Below are 19,746 nucleotides of genomic sequence, written 5' to 3'. Positions count from 1 at the left end.
CTATTGTTGTTGTTGTTGTTGTGTTGGCTGTTGTTGTTTTTGTCTCTCTGTCTAATCCCCCTCTTGTCCCCACAATTTCCCCCTGTGTCTTCTTTTTTCTCTCTTTCTATGCCCTCCTTCTCCGGCCCGGCTGCACCAAATGATAATATAAATACATTTAATAAAGTCAAATACAAATAAGGCAACAAGAGAAGTATCCTACACTTCTCTTTTGTAAAGTAAATCTGAACAGCCGATATGGGCATCTACATCAACTATATGATTTGCCTGAGAAGCTGGAGAGGACAAAAAAAAAATATATATATATATATATATATATATATATATATATATATTTAAAAAAAAAAATTTTTTTTTATTATTTTTTACATTTTTTAATTTTTTATTTGTGGCGGACGTAATTCTTTCGTGGCGGGCCGCCACAAATAAATTAATGTGTGGGAAAAACTGTAATACATACATACATATAACTAATATTTATTTATTTATGAAACAGACTTTTTTGTTAACATGTTAAAAGTGTTTACTGAAAATACATATATATATATGTATTGTGTGTATGTGTATGTATATATATATATATATATATATATATATATATATATATATATATATATATATATATATATATATATATATATATATATATACATACATACATACATACATACGCATATTTAACACATGTATCATGTTATAATTGTATGCATGTTTGAAATAAACTCAAACCATAATCATAACATATAGAATCCTTTATTTTATGAAGAAAACATATAAGTTGGTGTATTACCTTATTCTGATGACTTGCATTGATTGGAACCAGACAGGATTCACAGTTGTGCTGATAACTTCTACATTTTACAATTTACATTGAGGAGGTGAAAGTTGTTGGTTTTTGGTTTCTTATTTGTCCAGCTTCCATACTCGTTTTTAAACACTTTACAATAAATATATTGATGGCAAACTCCGTAGGTTGTGTGCACTAGCTTTCTGATATTTTTATTTTGTTAGCGCAGGCAGGATGAAGCAGCACTTTTATTGTGATGACAGGAGCTGTGCGGTCGGTCTTTAGGCTTTTGACGGCATGAATGGCGCGAGAGTGTTGAAATAAAAAGTGTTTGTTGCCTTCCTGTCAGTCGTTTTTTCGTAATACTGAGCTTGCAGCACCCAGTGTCATCTCCCAAGATCCTTGGGTTCCGCGAATGTCAATCAAGTGACGAAAGTGACATAGTGAAGATTGATGATCGCAAATTTTTAGAACTATTTTTTTAATGCCTGGCTGGCAATCGAATGACACACCCTCCGCGATCAACTGGTAGCTCGCGATCGACTGGTAGCTCGCGATCAACGTAATGGGCACCACTGTGATAAATGATGCTCGCAAGGCAGAGCCTACACCAATTCCCGCACTTTAATATGTCACATGAGCAGAAAAACGTCATTACAGTAAGACAGATGATAAAGTTTTGTGTTTATTGATGAATGGGTTCAAATTGTCTTCTTTGAACGGTTAACAGCTAATGTTGTATTCACTTCACTCTGCCTTGGGAACATTTTTGAAATCTTCATCGCTTTATCAGTCAGGAGATATATTGATATCTCTGCTTTTCTTGTGGTGGAACTCGGTATCTACATGTTTTTAATGCTGCCTCACTGTTTCTTATCTAACCCTGTGCTTTTTACGTGTTTCGTATGCATGATTGGTCGGTCACTCTATTTATTACTTTACCCACCACCTTCATTCCTGGCATTTTCTACCTATCTTCCCTAAAGCAGACACTTGCTTTAGCTTTAGTTCCACTCTCAAATAGCTAACAAATACCTTTGGTGCCCAGCAGCAGCAGGCATGGAAGACAAATTGTGACAAATATGACTACTTGTCAAAACCATTCCTTTTAATTCTCATCCCTTAGAACGGATGTTTAATTGTATGAAAAATGTGCTCCAAAAATATGGAAGGCTGAAATATGTGTAGCTCTGGAGCAAGTTCAAGAAAGTCCAGTGTAGATACAACTTAAAATGACCTACCTGCACTCCTGTCCATGAAACTTGTTAAATAACCCGATTTCAAACTTAATGCCTTCCAGCTGTTTGCACTTGATCGTTTTAGTACTGTTAAGCTGTCCCTCCCTTTGCACCTCAAAACAGGTCAAGTCTGTGTAAATGTACACACAAACGCACAGGTCTGCAGCTGGATGACCGCTCATGGCTCCCAGAGACACTTCACACACTAGTCTAAACACAGCGTCAAAGGATGTCCGCAGCAATTTTACCTTTTTTTTTTTTTAAACTCTGCAAACTTGTGTTTAAAGGGGAACTGCACTTTTTTTTAAATTTTTTTGTTTACCATCCTTCTTATGTAAGACAAGAATGCATTTTAATTAGCAAATAAATGCGATCAAACGTCTGCTTACCATGGAGCCTATAGGAATCGCTCTATTCCACCTATAAAGCGCTCTAAAAACATCCAAACACCTCTATTAAGGTGTAAGTATATATGTAATGTAGTAACAGGCAAATTCATAATAACATGTATTATTTATGCATCTTGATCATTTTAAATAGGGCTGCAACTAGATTATTTTGATAGTCGATTAGTCAACGATTATCTTAACGATTAGTTGACTAATCACATAATAAAGTCTAGACATATTTAATGGCTCAAAATTTTCCATCAACTTCTAAGTTATTTTAGGCATGTGCTTATTAACAACAAATATGACAAATTCCTTCATTAATATTTATTTATTCTGTAACTGTGCTGCTCATTCAGCTGTTACAACAATTAAAATGACTAATAAAATGTTGTCCATTTAAAAGAAAGGAAAGGTAAAGTGCTAAAAAAAACATGTGTCAGTATTAAAAAAACAGATAAAATAGCTGCAATGAAAACAAACAACAAAACACAAAATCTAACTTCCTTAAAAATAAAAAAATAAATTTGTGGTGTTTAAAAAGCTGCACACAGGTATAAATGGATTATACTTGTATAGCGCTTTTCTACCTTTAAGGTACTCAAAGCGCTTTAACAATTTTAACACTCTAATAGACTCAATGTGTAGAATTATATATTTTATTCATTCTTAAAATGTTGACTATTCAATAGATTGTATGTCTAATCTTATGATACCTCTGCATTGGTGCTTGTCTGTCTCTCTGTGTGTTTGTGTGCGCATGCACGGTTCACTTTTGTTAAAGTGCCTTTTTTACGACATTGCAAATTGATGGTGCTTTAAAACGTACTTGAATTAATGTATACAAAGTTTAGCTTGCTGACTTTGGCTAAACTGATAGTTAAAGTTATTTTTCACACAACTTTGTCTGACACTTGTTAGCTAGCTAGCAAGATAAAAGCTAACACTCTTACTGAGGTTGAGATCGCATCCTCCCTCCAGACGTCCGACATCATGTCTCCGTTTTAAATGCTCGCGTATCACAGATGTACTGCAATAAAAACAAGGTCCGCTTTGTAAAATGTTTTTAACAAGAATAAGAGGAAATATCCTCACACTTGACATGTTATCACTGGCGATGTTTAATCGAGTGACCCACTTACTTCCGCCCGGAAAAACACAAGTGATGACGTCACAATTATTCTCGACAAATATAATTGGCGACGACACATTTTATTGTTGACATTGTCGATTAATTATTGCATCCCTAATTTTAGGTTTACAGCGACGCATTAATTAAAAAAACGCGTCACAACGTTAACTTTTTCCTTCGACAACATGACTGAATACTACTCACTGCAGACTTAATGAGAGCCAATAAACATAATAACACATCACTTAATGTGCAAGGTCAATAGGATGCTGACTGCTGGGATGTTGTTAGACTCGCGTTTAGATGAAGAATGACTCCATACTTGGGAAAACAGGAGGGTGGAGCTAGGGCTGGGCCGATAAAACGATATCAATATGTATATCGTGATATACACATAATATGAATATAAAATGTGTTCGATAAAATATTTGATATATATTTATAATTTTTGGTCGGAAGAAGCCAGAAATTATGAAGCAAGATTTGTTTAATGAAGTCACTTGCGCTTTGGGAACCCAGAAAACAGAAATCGGGAAGTGGCACTGAGCAATAAGAAGGACACACTTATAACCAGTGTTGGGTTGGTTACTGAAAACCAGTGACTAGTTACAGTTACTAGTTACTTTATTTCAAAAGTAACTCAGTTACTAACTCAGTTACTTACATCAAAAAGTAATGTGTTACTGTGAAAAGTAACTATTTAGTTACTTCTTTTAAATTTTTTTAAATTTTTAAGGCTCCCATATTACCCTTTTAGCCTTCATTTCAGTACTGTTCTTGCACTGGAGAATAATACAATCTGTTGATCAACTTGACATGCATTTGCATCACTGAACTCTGCTAAGCAATGTGGTCTACATACAACACACAAAGACAAAGATATGTTTCAAAGGGCCAATTTATTTCGGGCCAGAACAAATTGACAAAACTATTTTAAATAGCTGCAACATAACATACGTAAGTAACAAACTGCATAATAACAACATGTCACAACACAGCTGTAAACCTGGCTTCACCCAAAGAAGGCACACATGACTTGATTATATGTCATGTCATTATATACAGCACTCATACTGCTATACACACGCCTAACCAGGCGTTTCTCTCTCTCAAGGAATTGTGAAATAAAATCATGTTTTCAGGAGATCAACACTGTACTGAAGCCCAGAACACTCTACGCATTTCCCCAGTTTTAGTTTAGAGAAAAGGAAAGATTGGCCTGACCCACTAGGATTCCTCTTTGTTTGTGAACTTTATAGTCTATACATTTAGAGCGATGTGATAATCAAACCCTCTAGAAGTCTAGAATGAAAGAGTATACAAGAGTATTGACAGAGTGTGTGTACTTTCAGTGCTGAGTGATGAGCAGAGGCAGAGTTTGGAGTGTCTTCTTTAGCTTGCTTTCCATGTTTATGTACTCACTGTCCACTCTGTCCAGGAACTTGGAAAATGTTTTCGTGCCATTTGCCGTTTGATGCTCGCTATCATGCTGATTAGCTGCCTGAAAGCGGGTGACTCCACTGTAGAAATAGCCTGCATGTCTTCTAGCACATACGTTGCAATGGCTCTATCAATGTTGTCCTGGCTAGCAGTCCCTCCGTTAAAATAATTCGGTGGAAGTGGAGGTGAAGTGGCATCAGAGTTTGTGTCTCTCTTTACTAGCTTCGTCGAAGCATGTTGCTTTTGTAGCTGTTTCAGCAGATTTGAATTGCTGTTTTGGGCAGTAGATAGGATCTTTGATCCAAGACACAACTTACATTTAACTAAAATGTTCTTTTCTTTGTGCTCGACAAAAGAAAAGTAGTGAGAATATCTCCATGTTAAGAAACTCGGCTTCGGCTGCGCCATGATGTCTTGTTAGTAAACACAGACATGCCCACCCGCCCCACACACACCCACACACAGCGCGCCTCTTCTCTCCCTTGTGACTCAGGAAGAATCAGAAGGACGACGCCGCAGCTCTCCAATAAAACACACTCAGATCTTCTCAGTTTCTAGCCGATACTATATAAGAAATAACGTAAAATAACGCAGTAACGCATCATGTGTAACGGTAACTGAGTTACTGAATATAAAAAATAACGCGTTAGAATACTAGTTATCGCCGAAAATAATGGCGTTACAGTTAGTCCCAACACTGATTATAACCAACTAGTTAACAGTATTCATTGAGCAGTGGGAGGTACACGCTAACAGCTAATCACACAACAGTATCGACTACCAAGTTTGGTTGCGCCGTCTTTCTGTCTCACTGTGGATTCACTGCATGGAGGGAGAAGAGAAACTTCTTGATATATAAACTCAATAACAGAAACTTGTCTTTAGTTATGTTGGTTTTAATGCAGCCGATGCGGCAACATCCTGACACTTCCAATGTGTCGGTTTAATGAGTAGTTTTCCAAACTACTCTGTGTAGTGTTCAATAGCTTATATATCTAGTGTCTCAAATCTGCAACTACCTTCAAATCTACTTAAATTATTTTATTACTTCAGATACACTCATCCTACCTGGCTACCAAACACGCTCTCCACTGATAAATAGCACCCTTGGCAAGTTGGAAATTGTTTTACTGTATTTATTGGCAGGCTTAAAGGCCTACTGAAACCCACTACTACCGACCATGCAGTCTGATAGTTTATATATCAATGATGAAATCTTAACATTGCAACACATGCCAATACGGGCGGGTTAACTTATAAAGTGCAATTTTAAATTTCCCGCCACACTTCCGCTTGAAAACGTTTTATTATGCTGACGTATGCGTGTGGCGTCACGAGGGCAAGGGAAGTATTCGGAGCCCGTAGAATCCTATACAAAAAGCTGTTTTCATTTCATAATTCCACAGTATTCTGGACGTCTGTGTTGGTGAATCTTTTGCAATTTGTTTAATGAACAATGGAGGCTGCAAAGAAGAACGTTGTAGGTGGGATCGGTGTATTAGCGGCTGGCTGTAGCAACACAACAAGGACTACTTACTTGGATAGCAGACGCTTAGCCGATGCTAGCCGCCAACCCCACGGATGATCGGGTGAAGTCCTTCGTCGCGCCGTCGATCGCTGGAACGCAGGTGAGCCCGGGTGTTGATGAGCAGATGAGGGCTGGCTGGCGTAGGTGGAGCGCTAATGTTTTTATCATAGCTCTGTGAGGTCCGGTTGCTAAGTTGCTAAGTTAGCTTCAGCGTCGTTAGCAAAAGCATTGTTAAGCTTTGCCAGGCTGAGAATTATTAACCGTGTAGTTACATGTCCATGGTTTAATAGTATTGTTGATCTTCTGTCTATCCTTCCAGTCAGGGATTTATGTATTTTGTTTCTATCTGCATTTGAGAACGATGCTATCACGTTAGCTCAGTAGCTAAGTGTGTCACCGATGTATTGTCGTGGAGATAAAAGTCACTGTGAATGTCCATTTTGCGTGCTCGACTCTCATTTTCAAGAGGATATAGTATCCGAGGTGGTTTAAAATACAAATCCGTGATCCACAATAGAAAAAGGAGAGAGTGTGTAATCCAATGAGCCAGCTTGTACCTAAGTTACGGTCAGAGCGAAAAAAGATACGTCCATCACTGCCTCTCTAGTCCTTCACTCTAACGTTCCTCATCCACAAATCTTTCATTCTCGCTCAAATTAATGGGGTAATCGTCGCTTTGTCGCTCCGAATCTCTCTCACTTCATTGTAAACAAAGGGGAATTGTGAGGAATACTACCTCCTGTGACATCACGCTACTTCCGGTACAGGCAAGGCTTTTTTTATCAGCGAGCAAAAGTTGCGAACTTTATCGTCGATTTTCTCTACTAAATCCTTTCAGCAAAAATATGGCAATATCGCGAAATGATCAAGTATGACACATAGAATGGATCTGCTATTCCCGTTTAAATTAAAAAAATTCATTTCAGTAGGCCTTTAAATAAGTCATAAAAAGTATCAATAAGTATCGATATCCATCAATATAAAAAACGTATATTGTGATATAGTTTTCAGCCGTATCGCCCAGCCCTAGGTGGAACCAAACGTCTTTTTGTGTCTTTATCGCCATTTTCGTGTTTAAATTGGATGTCAAAGTTGACCAGTTTGTTGGATTATGTCCTCATCATTCTACTGTCCAGGTGAGAGTTAAAGTTAAAGTTAAAAGGGGAGAGGCATTATTTATGATCTAGAACAGTGGTTCTCAACCTTTTTTCAGTGATGTACCCCCTGTGAAATTGTTTTTAATTCAAGTACCCCCTAATCAGAGCAAAGCATTTTTGGTTGAATAAAAGAGATAAAAAGTAAAATACAGCACTATGTCATCAGTTTCTGATTTATTAAATTGTATAACAGTGCAAAAATATTGCTAATTTGTTGTGGTCTTTCTTGAACTATTTGGAAAAAAAGATATAAAAATAACTAAAAACTTGTTGAAAAATAAACAAGTGATTCAATTATAAATTAAAGCTGCAAGCAGCGTTGGTCGGGTCCGCATTTTGGCTGGTGCTAGTCCTAGGTGTCCCAATACTTTTGTCCAGTGGTAGTCCTGAGTGAGACCTACATAGAGGTTTTTGTTTCGTGTCTCTACGATATTCATACTGGGAGTTAGATGAAGTTGTGTCTGTGTCTTTTCCCTAGGTGTTGCGGCACAGTGGTTCTTTTCTTTGAAGGCGCGTAAAATCACAGCAGCGGAGCAACTTTAGTGCTGCGGGTCTTTGAAGGCACGTAAAATCAAAACGGTAGCACTTAACGAAACGCCGTTGTCAACTTTTAATCAGAAGGGTTCAATCTCTCTCCTATAGTAGTTTGAAGCCGAAACGACAAACGCGCTCAGAGGAGATAATGTTTGATGTTTGGTGACCGGTTTTAACAAAACTTTTGTTTTGAAGGAGGGATTGCAAACTTCCTGTTGATTTTTGCTGAAGGATGTCAATCTAAGAAATGTAGGTCTAGGTGAGACCTACATAGAGGTATTTGTTTCATGTCTCTAAGACGTTCCTACCGGAAGTTACAAGCAGTTTTGTCTGAGTTTTCCTCTGAGAAGCAGTTTTGTCTCTGTTTTATTCAAAAATTGCCCTAGAGCGCAATTTTGAGTTTTGGGGTTCGTTTTTTTTTTAGTTGGCAATTTCCACCAGTCCCGATGTGTGTGAGAAGTTTGGTGAGTGTTGAAGTATTTTAAGGGGGTCAAATTACAGCTCAAAGAGGCAAAAATGAGTGTTTTTAGTACATTTTTGTCTTAAATGGGAAATTGCCAACTTCCTGTTGGTTTTTGCCCGAGGATGTGAAATTATGAAATGTAGGTCTAAGTCAGACCTACATATAGGTTTTTGTTTCATGTCTCTACGACCTTCCTAGTGGGAGTTACAGGAAGTTTGTTTTTGTTTTTTCGTAGGGGGCGCTAAAGCGCAATTTTGATTTTTGGGGTTTGGTTTTTTATTAGATGGCAATTTTCGCAGGTCCTGATGTGTGTGTCAAATTTGGTGAGTTTTGAAGCATGTTAAGTGGGTCAAATTACAGTTTTTTGTGGGGTCGGTATAATAATAATAATAAAACCTTACAATAACAATAGGTTCCTTTGTACCTGTATAAAGGACTCCCTGTGGGAGTCCTTTATACAGGGTACAGGGCGGACCCTAATAAAGATTTCTACACATAGAAGTAATCATCAACTTAAAGTGCCCTCTTTGGGGATTGTAATAGAGATCCATCTGGATTCATGAACTTAATTCTAAACATTTCTTCACAAAAAAAGAAATCTTTAACATAAATATTTATGGAACATTGTTGCATTTCTTTTCACAGCTTTTTTTGACAGACATTTAAAAAAAGCTCACGTACCCCTTGGCATACCTTCAAGTACCCCCAGGGGTACGCGTACCCCCATTTGAGAACCACTGATCTAGAACAAACTTTGCAGCTCCCAGCTGTTGATGTAAACATAGCAGCACAAAGCTTTTCAGGTCTTTGGGATATTGCGCCACTAAAAATAGTTTGTCTGGTTAGTGCTTATAATAACAATATCACCAATGCATTAAAAAATAAATGCATATGTCTTCTTGTCTCTCATAATGATTGTGAACGATAGGCAAAATAAAATAAAAAAGTGCAGTTCCCCTTTAAAGTGCTGTATTCCATTTTAAAATATTGTTGAAATTTACTTCTAAAAACAATTTAGTTGGAATAAGGTTACCGTAACTACATTGTTATACCTTTTTAAAAAAAATGTTTGACACCTCAAACCCCCGAAACTGTCAGATAGCAAACCTGTTAGCTAAAAATGAACAAATAAATGTATTATGTGGACTTTTAGAAATGGTTCTTTAAGAGTATTAATCTTTAGAGATAACTGAAAAACCTTTGTCCAGCAATTTGTATGTTGTCAAACGTCATTGGGACACAACTGACAATACAGGACTTGTGTGAATTTTGAATTATATTTATATAGCGCTTTTCTCGACAGACTCAAAGTGCTTTACATTGTGAAACCCATTATTTACATCTTTAAGGTACATTTAAACCAGTGTGGCTGGCACTGGGAGCAAGTGGGTAAAATGTCTTGCCCAAGAACTTCTGTAAAGCATAGACTATACTCTCGCATTGCGTAGCTTGCGTCCCCCCTGACGGCGCCTTGTTTGATTTATAGTTCTTCTGTGGGGGGTGGCGCCAAACTTGTAATTCTCTTCTAAAACACTAAGGGGAAGTGTCTCCAGAAGGAGCAACTGCAGCTGTTGTTGACTAGATACTGTGTTTCCTTCCTGTGAAGTGACGACATCTACATCTGTCTACACTGGAACTCCTCTCTTATAAACCAGAGGAAAATACCTTTGTGAAGATTGACTGCGCAACTTCTGAACAATTTGCGGCAGAGGCCGTTATTATTATTTGCAAAGCTATTCGGTCGTTCGGGACATGGGACTAGAGAGCTATCATGTAAAAAAAAAAAAACTGTTCAATAAGGATTTTAAGTAAACAACATGCTGGTGTTAATGTGCCTGAAGTGCAGGACAAAATTATCATACTTGCCAACCCTCCCGGATTTTCCGGGAGACTCCCGAAATTCAGCGCCTCTCCCGAAAACCTCCCGGGACAAATATTCTCCCGAAAATCTCCCGATTTTCAGCCGGCGCTGGAGGCCACGCCCCCTCCAGCTCCATGCGGACCTGAGTGAGGACAGCCTTTTTTCACCTCCGCTTTCCCACGATATAAACAGCGTGCCTGCCCAATCACGTTATTCCATACGAGGCGTCCGGCATACCGCCGATGAGCATGGTTCAGATGGAGAAGATCCGTGTTGGCGCACACGTTGCCAAAGCCGACGCTGGTCAGGCTGCTGAGGGTGGCGATGTACGAGCTGCGCACCGACGGGCTGCCAACCGTGTTGTTGACGTAGGGCAGTGGTACCCAACCACGCGGACCAATTGATACCGCACAAGAAATAAAAAATAAAAAAAAGATATATATATATTTTTTTAATTAAATCAACATAAAAAACACAATATATACATTATATATCAATATAGATCAATACAGTCTGCAGGGATACAGTCCGTAAGCACACATGATTGTATTTCTTTATGAATAAATAAATAATAAAACATTTATTTATATTATCATTTGGTGCAGCCGGGCCGGAGCAGGAGGGGATAGAAAGAGGAAAAAAAGAAGACAGAGGGGGAAATTGTGGGGACAAGAGGGGGATTAGACAGAGAGACAAAAACAACAACAGCAAACACAACAACAACAATAGAGCAACATCAGCAAATATGACATGTACAAATATGATGGTAAAAGTGATAGCAAATAAGCAGTTAGCAAAAATAAAAAATAATACAGAAATGACAATGAGCATTATTACACTACAAATGGAGCAATAAAAATACCAATAGAAATAGCGCTATTGATAATGAACAATACCAATAATTTATCTTTATTATCAACAATACAGTTGTTCAAATGCAACAATACATATACATAATGATAACTTGAGATGCGAAAGAATGCAGAAAAATGGAGGGGGAGAAAGAGAAGCAACCTACATTAACATTGTAGATTGTTATAGTAACAATAGGTTAAGCTTTGTCAGTGTGCCATGTGTTATACCCAGTTTACCCTAGGGCAACAACGTTAATATATGTTTGATGAAACGTGATTATGTGCATGAGTGTACGTATGCATATGTACTTGTATATGTACAGAATGTGTATATGTGTTTGTACAGTGTATATGAAATACTTGACTTGGTGAATTCTAGCTGTAAATATACTCCTCCCCTCTTAACCACGCCCCCTATCACGCCCCCCGCCCCAACGTCAACGTTTGTTTCGCTGATTGGAAAGCTATCTTCCGCAGCTAGTGGGTCCTTGACGATGACTTCTGTTTTGCTTAATCAATCGTTATACTGCCGCGTTACAGACACCGTTTGGAAATAATTAAGGTGCGTAAATAATCATTTAAAAAATCTTTCTGTGTGAATGACTCATTTCACAACGTATATATGTGCGTCTTATAGTCCGGTGGAAAAATATTTCGTTCTTCTAAAATTTAGTGGGTGCGGCTTATTTACCTGTGCGCCCTATAGTCCGGAAAATACGGTATTTAGAATCGTTATAAATCACAATCACTTTTCGAATTTGAATCGATTTTTTTTTCCAGCACCACTACTGTCGAGAAAAGAAAAGTAAGCACAACACATTGAGCACACACTTTTTAGAAGCCGATTTGACATTTCGCAATGTATTTTACTGCCATGTTTTATTTAGATAAATATGTAGCTATTGTTGTAATGCAGCAAAGAGCCTAATTTTGGAAAAAAAATAATTTTGAGTTGGACTTCAACCACCAAATAAAGACTTGAACTTAGACGCTGATTTAAACTGCCATATCCTAAGTGAATTCTATCCGTCCTCACCCCACCCCATTTCCCCTGACCTTCTATAAATCCTCTAGACTGCATAGATTGAATCCTTGTTTGTGGGTGTGGCAAGGTACAACATCTTAGTTAACATGACCAATTAGGATACATTTATAGCCCATAAACTGATGTCATTTACAAAATACGTCTGACTGCAGTCCCACTCGGCAAATTGTAAGCCACCCCCAGCCATTGGTCGGGGGACAGACTTTATTCTTTAGAAGGGAGATAAAACGTATTTGCAAACACTTCTCATTTCTTCCACTGACTCTTCCAATGGCTCTCTTTCATTTGTCATCCGAGTCCCATGAGCATCACTCGCCCCAGTGGGAATTTTATTTTCATTAAATGTGATTTATTGGATTTAACCTGTGGCTGAAATTGACATAAAATACCTGCTGTAAAAACATCTACTTGGTTTACGCGCCCTCCAAGTTTAAAAAGGTCATCCATCAGAATGACTTAAGTCTGGCTTTGCAGTTATTTTATTTAGCTTTGAATGTTAGTATAGAAACATTTTAATAAATAGTTGCAGGTGTTTTTCTATATTTAAGGGTATCTACTTAGTAAACTATAAAACTAATCTTGCATCCTAATGGGACATTGTAAAATATCATTAGCTGTCTGATTACTAGCAAAATATTCACAAGATGAAAACAAACTGTAACAAGCAAATAACTTTTTATTTTGCCTCATCAGTTGTTTGTTTGGTTGGTTACTGAAGAAATTTGTTCCGTAATTGAACTTCATAAAAGTCTTAACTTTTGGTCGGAGCAGAATGAAAGCCCAGCACCTGCTGTGTTTGAATATGCATCACTTTGGTACTATTAGCTTGCTTTATTTCTCTTCTCATGCCTTCCAATCCCTCCAAGAGTGTTGTTGACCAACCTTTTGAGCTTCTGCAGACAAAGGGCTTTGATAGCAGCCCAGACTACTCAACAGCAGCTATTGTATTGTTAACAATGTTGTTTAGCCTTGGCGAGTCCTGCTGGGCCTGATGTTTCCAAGGCAAGCAGCAGGCTGATGGATGCCTATTACGCAGCTGCTCATATTGCGTGATTTGGGCACGACATTTAGGATGTTCAAACAAAGACTCATCCAAATGAGATTAGCATGCTGCTCTAAAATGCAACATTTCCACCAAGATGTATAGTTAAGCTTGACAGGATATGCTTTAAAATAATATCACCCTGTGAAGTGCCAGTGAATTAAAACTGATATCAGGATTTATTAGTTTGACAATGTAAATAAATGGCAATACCGTTGTGTCACAAACGGAACCTTTCTGCTTAGTGGAAATGGAGCTTAATGTTCAGCCAACAAGCTCCTGTGAGATTGTCTTTAGCAGCTTTAGCAAACAGTCTGCCAACCATTGGCCACTGCTGATCCTACTGCTGTGGCCTTCTAAATGAGGCCTTCTAGACTATGTGACCACAGTTATGTGATCCATATACAAACAGAGGCATGCGTGGGGCTTAAACCACTGGCGGTCTCCAGTGCTTTTCCGCTGGGGTAATGGCTTGGTCACAACATTTCAAAAGCATCTCCCGAATTCCACTACCAGAGAATGTTTGAAGTCCCTTTTTTTGGACAATTTGCTGCTCTGTCCCCAGGAAACAAGTAGCTTAACCATCTAGCAATCTTTCCCAGTCTGGCTGAACCACACACACAGTTTTCCCAGTAGCTGGCCACCTTTGCTTCCTTCTGGGGTCATTATGCTATTTTGGATGAGACAAGGGCTCCAGTCATCACGCTCTCCCCAGTGCCTGTAAAGCAAAACTGCAGCCACTACACGCCTGCTTGTCTCGCCCAATCGTCGCAGGCAGCTATGGAAAACTGCCTTGGCTGTAACAAGTCCTACATCCTTCTCCAATTCAAGCCAACGGAAAAGTAGAGGTTCTGAGAGGTGTGTGTGTGTGTGTGTGTGTGTGTGTGTGTGTGTGTGTGTGTGTGTGTGTGTGTGTGTGTGCGTGTGTGTGTGTGTGTGTGTGTGTGTGTGTGTGTGTGTGTGTGTGTGTGTGTGTGCGTGCGTGCGCGTGTGTGTGTGTGTGTGTGTGTGTGTGTGTGTGTCAGATGCAGCATGTGTCTGTTGCTTTAAGACTCAACAAGGCTTCGCAGGGAGAATCCACTTTGAGGTGACACAACAGCAGCTAGATTTTGCCTTTGCAATCTCTCCAAAGAGCTTTTAGATTAAAGGCCGGTGCAGCAGAGGTAAGACATGTTATGGGCTCTTGTATTCTTTCCCTCCCTTTTGTTTGTCCTACTTACTAGATTAAGTGGTGTTCGGGGTTGTGGGCTTGCCAATTTGGATCCCCATGTTGATATGCACAGGTGTTGCAATGTGTTTGCACGTGTGAGTTGCTTAATTGAGTCCAAACAAAGCCATGCTTTAGTTCATATTTAATGTGCTTTCCGCTTTTGTGTAATGTACAGAAGCTGGACCTTAATTGAGTTGCTTTGTAACGGTTTAATCACTTCTGCTGCTGTTCCTGCCAAGGTTTTTGTACTTTTTAATGGCAGAATACTATGCATATGCCTCTAAAAAGTATAATATATTCATTTATATTATATACTTATACTATAAGGCACTTAAAAAGCGCATATTGATGAACTTTTGATTGGTCTAGGTGTGTCCACCGCACAGTAATGAAGGCTTTTCAGTGCAGGATTTATACATTAGCAGTGTTCGCCCTGATGTGGTTTGAATTCCGGGAAAATGAGCAATTGTTGTTTTCCCTACACAAAAACATTATACAAGTTTGGAATTTAAGCCATGTCGAGAGAGAGAGAGAGAGAGAGAGAGAGAGAGAGAGAGAGAGAGAGAGAGAGAGTGTGTAATCACAAGTAGTCATTTACACAGCAATAACAAATGACCTCATTGTTCTTGAAAGCAAAATGCCTTGATAGGTCATGTGAGTACTTTGCTCAATTTAGTAGTCATTTGAAATAATTATTTTATTTTATTTTAAAGGGAGTAGGGCCTATTGTTGGCCTCTTATTGACTTTCTCTGTGTCTAGGAAAATATATTGAGCTTTTTTCTCAGGGCACTGCAGTGATGTTGATTTAAAAACTGCAAGATGATATCACTGTTTCTTGTCGTACTGGGGGGGATTGCCTTGCTTGCCAAGCTGCTGTGTCACAAGCTGGCTTCTCCCCTTTTCCTCTACAAGGTAAGATTAGATGACAAAAAGGGTCGGAATTGAGTGTCTGTTGAAGCTCTCCAGATGTATAGTGGCTTCGTTTAAGGAAAGTTTGCTTCTTAAATCAGTGTTTGTACCATGTTGAGGTGTGGCCCACTCCCCAACTCCAGACCCAACACAATACCAGACTAAACATGGAGCTTACGTGGGAGTTACTCAAGGGCAGCGGTAGAAGAATGCCAGGTCACTGGGTGTGTCGAAGAGCGTCGGGGTCCCTTGGCCCCTGAGCAGATGGCTTGTGGGAAATCTATTGAGGAGAGATGGGAGATGGAAGAAGGGAGTGTTTAGACTCAAATGTGGCTGCAGCTTAAAGGCAGACTTGTCTTGTACGCCTGAAAAGTTGCACAATAGTCCGGTTGAAGTCGCAGCAGAAGGCAAGTGTGTGTGTGCCTTTCGGTTTTTCTGCTGGCACGCCTTTAAAGCATTTCACTCACATCCCTGCTCTGCCTGAATAAACTTTGCAAGGAACGTGTCAGTAGCGGTAGGAAAAGAAAGAGGACCCTTGTTGGCAGCTGCTTTCGATTTCTTTACTCTTAAAAGCACTTTGGTTCAATTAGTCCTCATTCAAATAACTGTGTTAAACATAAACACTGGATCACTTAATTGCTTGGTGATATTGGTAATCTGGTATTGGTAAAATGTTAGCAGAAATAGGATAAATTAATACCTTAATTTGTTGAAATGTGTTGGATTTCATAAATGATATACTAAAGAAAGTTGGACATTTGACTATATTTGGAAACTTCCTTTACGTTTTCTTAAGACCACAAACTAGGTGACAACAATGCCGCCGCTTGTTACAGCCAAATGGTGCACTCCATTTTGCCCCAATTGCTTCAGTTACACATAATAAACATAAACAATTATTGTATCCTTATGACATAGTTGTTCTCTATCATTGGATCTTAAACCTGCCCTTGAACTTGAAGACCTTAAAGGCCTACTGAAATGAATTTTTTTTATTTAAACGGGGATAGCAGATCTATTCTATGTGTCATACTTGATCATTTCGCGATATTGCCATATTTTTGCTGAAAGGATTTAGTATAGAACAACGACGATAAAGATTGTAACTTTTGGTATCTGATAAAAAAAAAGGCTTGCCCCTACCGGAAGTAGCGTGACGTAGTCAGTTGAACATATACGCAAAGTTCCCTATTGTTTACAATGATGGCCGCATGAAGTGAGAGAGATTCGGACCGAGAAAGCGACAATTTCCCCATTAATTTGAGCGAGGATGAAAGATTTGTGGATGAGTAAAGTGCAAGTGAAGGACTAGTGGGGAGTTGAAGCTATTCAGATAGGGAAGATGCTGTGAGAGCCGGGGGTGACCTGATATTCAGCTGGGAATGACTACAACAGTAAATAAACACAAGACATATATATACTCTATTAGCCACAACACAACCAGGCTTATATTTAATATGCCACAAATTAATCCTGCATAAAAACACCTGCGTGTTTGTTACGCTAGCTCCTAGCTCCTCTGCTAGCTCCTAGCTCCATAGAACACGCCAATACAATTCAAACACCTGATCAACACACACAATCACTCAGCCCAAAAGACCGTTCACCTAACCCAAGGTTCATAAAGCTTATATATTTTTAAAAAGTTACGTACGTGACGCGCACATACGGTCAAGCTGTCAAATGTTTAGCAGCCAAGGCTGCATACTCACGGTACCTGATATTCAGCTGGGAATGACTACAACAGTAAATAAACACAAGACATATATATATACTCTATTAGCCACAACACAACCAGGCTTATATTTAATATGCCACAAATTAATCCTGCATAAAAACACCTGCGTGTTTGTTACGCTAGCTCCTAGCTCCTCTGCTAGCTCCTAGCTCCATAGAACACGCCAATACAATTCAAACACCTGATCAACACACACAATCACTCAGCCCAAAAGACCGTTCACCTAACCCAAGGTTCATAAAGCTTATATATTTTTAAAAAGTTACGTACATACGCAAAAAAAAGTTGCGCACATACGGTCAAGCGATCAAATGTTTAGAAGCCAAAGCTGCATACTCACAGTAGCACGTCTGCGTCTTTGTCATCCAAATCAAAGTAATCCTGGTAAGAGTCTGTGTTGTCCCAGTTCTCTACAGGCGTCTGTGTATCGAAGTCAAAAGTCCTCCTGGTTAGAGTCTCTGTTATCCGAGTTCTTCCATCTTGACTGCATCTTCCGGGAATGTAAACAAAGAAGCGCCGGCTGTGTACTGTTGTTGCTGACTACGTTCGAAAAATACGTCCATTTCGCACCGACAACTTTCTTCTTTGCTTGCTCAGCTTCCTTCTCCATAATGCAATGAACATGATTGCAACAGATTCACGAACACAGATGTCCAGAATACTGTGGAATTATGAAATGAAAACAGAGCTTTTTCGTATTGGCTTCAATGTGGAAGGCATACCCGTGTTCGCCGGTCTACGTCACGCGCATACGTCATCCTCAGAGGCGTTTCGAACCGGAAGTTTAGCGGCAAATTTAAAATGTCACTTTATAAGTTAACCCGGCCGTATTGGCATGTGTTATAATGTTAAGATTTCATCATTGATATATAAACTATCAGACTGCGTGGTCGGTAGTAGTGGGTTTCAGTAGGCCTTTAAATCCTTTGCCCCATGGAATTAATTTTGATATGTGTGTTAAACTCACTCTTTTTGAGCAGCCAATTTAATTAATCTCACCTCATTGCACATCACTTAATCTCGTAGGTTAAGGCTTTTGGCACCACAGTGCTTGCTCTGTAACCCTATACATGTGCTGTGAATGCTTAACAGAGTTAGTTCTTCTTGCAAGGCTTCTGGGAGTGTGAACTACATGCATGTAAGAGGGTTGCATTATTTCACATACAAAAGTCACACTGCTTCACCAAAAATACCCCACACTTCCTCAAAGATTGCTCCTCTGCCATTTCTGGTTTTAGTTTTTTGACCTGAATAATTTTATAATAATACCCAGTTAAAGAAAACGGAACCAGTTACGATTCCATCCCCAGCCATCCATTTTTTACCGCTTGTCCGGTAGAAATATTGTCAACTGTTTGCAAAAATAACATCATTATGTATTTGGGGAGTGGAAGCATGCTTTCAGTTTTATTATGATTTGCTGATTGAGAAGCCTTTTGGGTGGGGATCATTTTAAACGGGGTGTGCTTTAGCCCAAAGTGGCATTATGTTACTTTACTGAGACTTACAGAGCTTGTCAACTTGACATTTTGATGGAATTCATGTTCACCCCCTAAAACAGTTGTATGCTTTATGTAAAGGCAACTTTTTCAACTCAAGAACTTAGTCTGATTCATTTTTGCGAAAGTGCCAGTAAAAAACAATTCCCTCCGCAGACACAGAAAGTCTTACAACTCCAAAAGTGAGACACTTAACTTCTCGAAAAGGCTTATATCTTTTTTACTGGCTTTGTTGTACAAACACTTGTAGAAACGCATATTTACAAAGTCATCTTCCTTTTTTTATTGGTGCAGAAAATACACACATTTAAATTACAGTGTTGAGCAAAATACTGAAGACTGACTCTATGTGTTTCAGATGAGCAAGGCTACAGAGAAAATGGTTTACTTTGAGAGGAGCTTGGATGTGAAAATTTGATACAGGTGAGTCTGAGGGCATCATCTTCTGTGGGAAGTTGGGTTGTACGGTAAACTTGTACTAATAAAGTCTGAGGCATTGATTGATTAATTAAAAAAGGTACGATACTGCCTTTGAAAATACTGGTACGTTTTTTTCATGTGCCTAATGGCGTGCCGTGGTGACATTGCTGGTAATATGAGCCAATGTGAATATGAGTCAACACACACACAGAGCACTTACAAGCGGAAACGGAGTGGAGACAGAAGAAGGAGAATAGACATATTTTGGCTTCATAACTAACGATAAAGGTAAAGCAATGCGTTGTAGAAACCTTGCTAGCTAGCTACCTAGTGACCAACTTGCCTCCACAGTGTTTAGCTACTTCTAAATCACCAATCCTTGCCCCCATGGCCATGAATAAACTACTTTTCTTACAAGTATGTACCTTCCCTGCAGGTTGAGGAATAGCTAAACATGCTCACAACACATCGTAGGTGGCTACAATAGGGATTGAAAGTG

At 39.0% G+C, this 19,746-nt stretch overlaps 1 protein-coding gene across 5 annotated transcripts in view; it reads left to right on the top strand.

The window, feature by feature from the left end:
- Positions 1 to 19,746, top strand: part of LOC133646103 (rho guanine nucleotide exchange factor TIAM2-like) — a 288,867-nt gene that overhangs the window by 115,895 nt on the left and 153,226 nt on the right. For 4 of the 5 annotated variants that reach the window (XM_062041113.1, XM_062041111.1, XM_062041114.1 and 1 more), the window contains exon 2: positions 19,186 to 19,250. The gene's annotated coding sequence lies outside the window, so the exon portion shown is untranslated. Of the gene's footprint in view, positions 1 to 14,588; positions 14,634 to 19,185; positions 19,251 to 19,746 lie in introns of those variants that run through there. The other variant, XM_062041115.1, reaches the window with a different exon arrangement.

The sequence above is a fragment of the Entelurus aequoreus genome, linkage group LG03 (assembly GCF_033978785.1).
Source record: "Entelurus aequoreus isolate RoL-2023_Sb linkage group LG03, RoL_Eaeq_v1.1, whole genome shotgun sequence".
Classification (NCBI taxonomy): domain Eukaryota; kingdom Metazoa; phylum Chordata; class Actinopteri; order Syngnathiformes; family Syngnathidae; genus Entelurus; species Entelurus aequoreus.
Note: the sequence above shows the minus strand (reverse complement) of the source record. Positions and strands in the feature narration are given on the sequence as shown.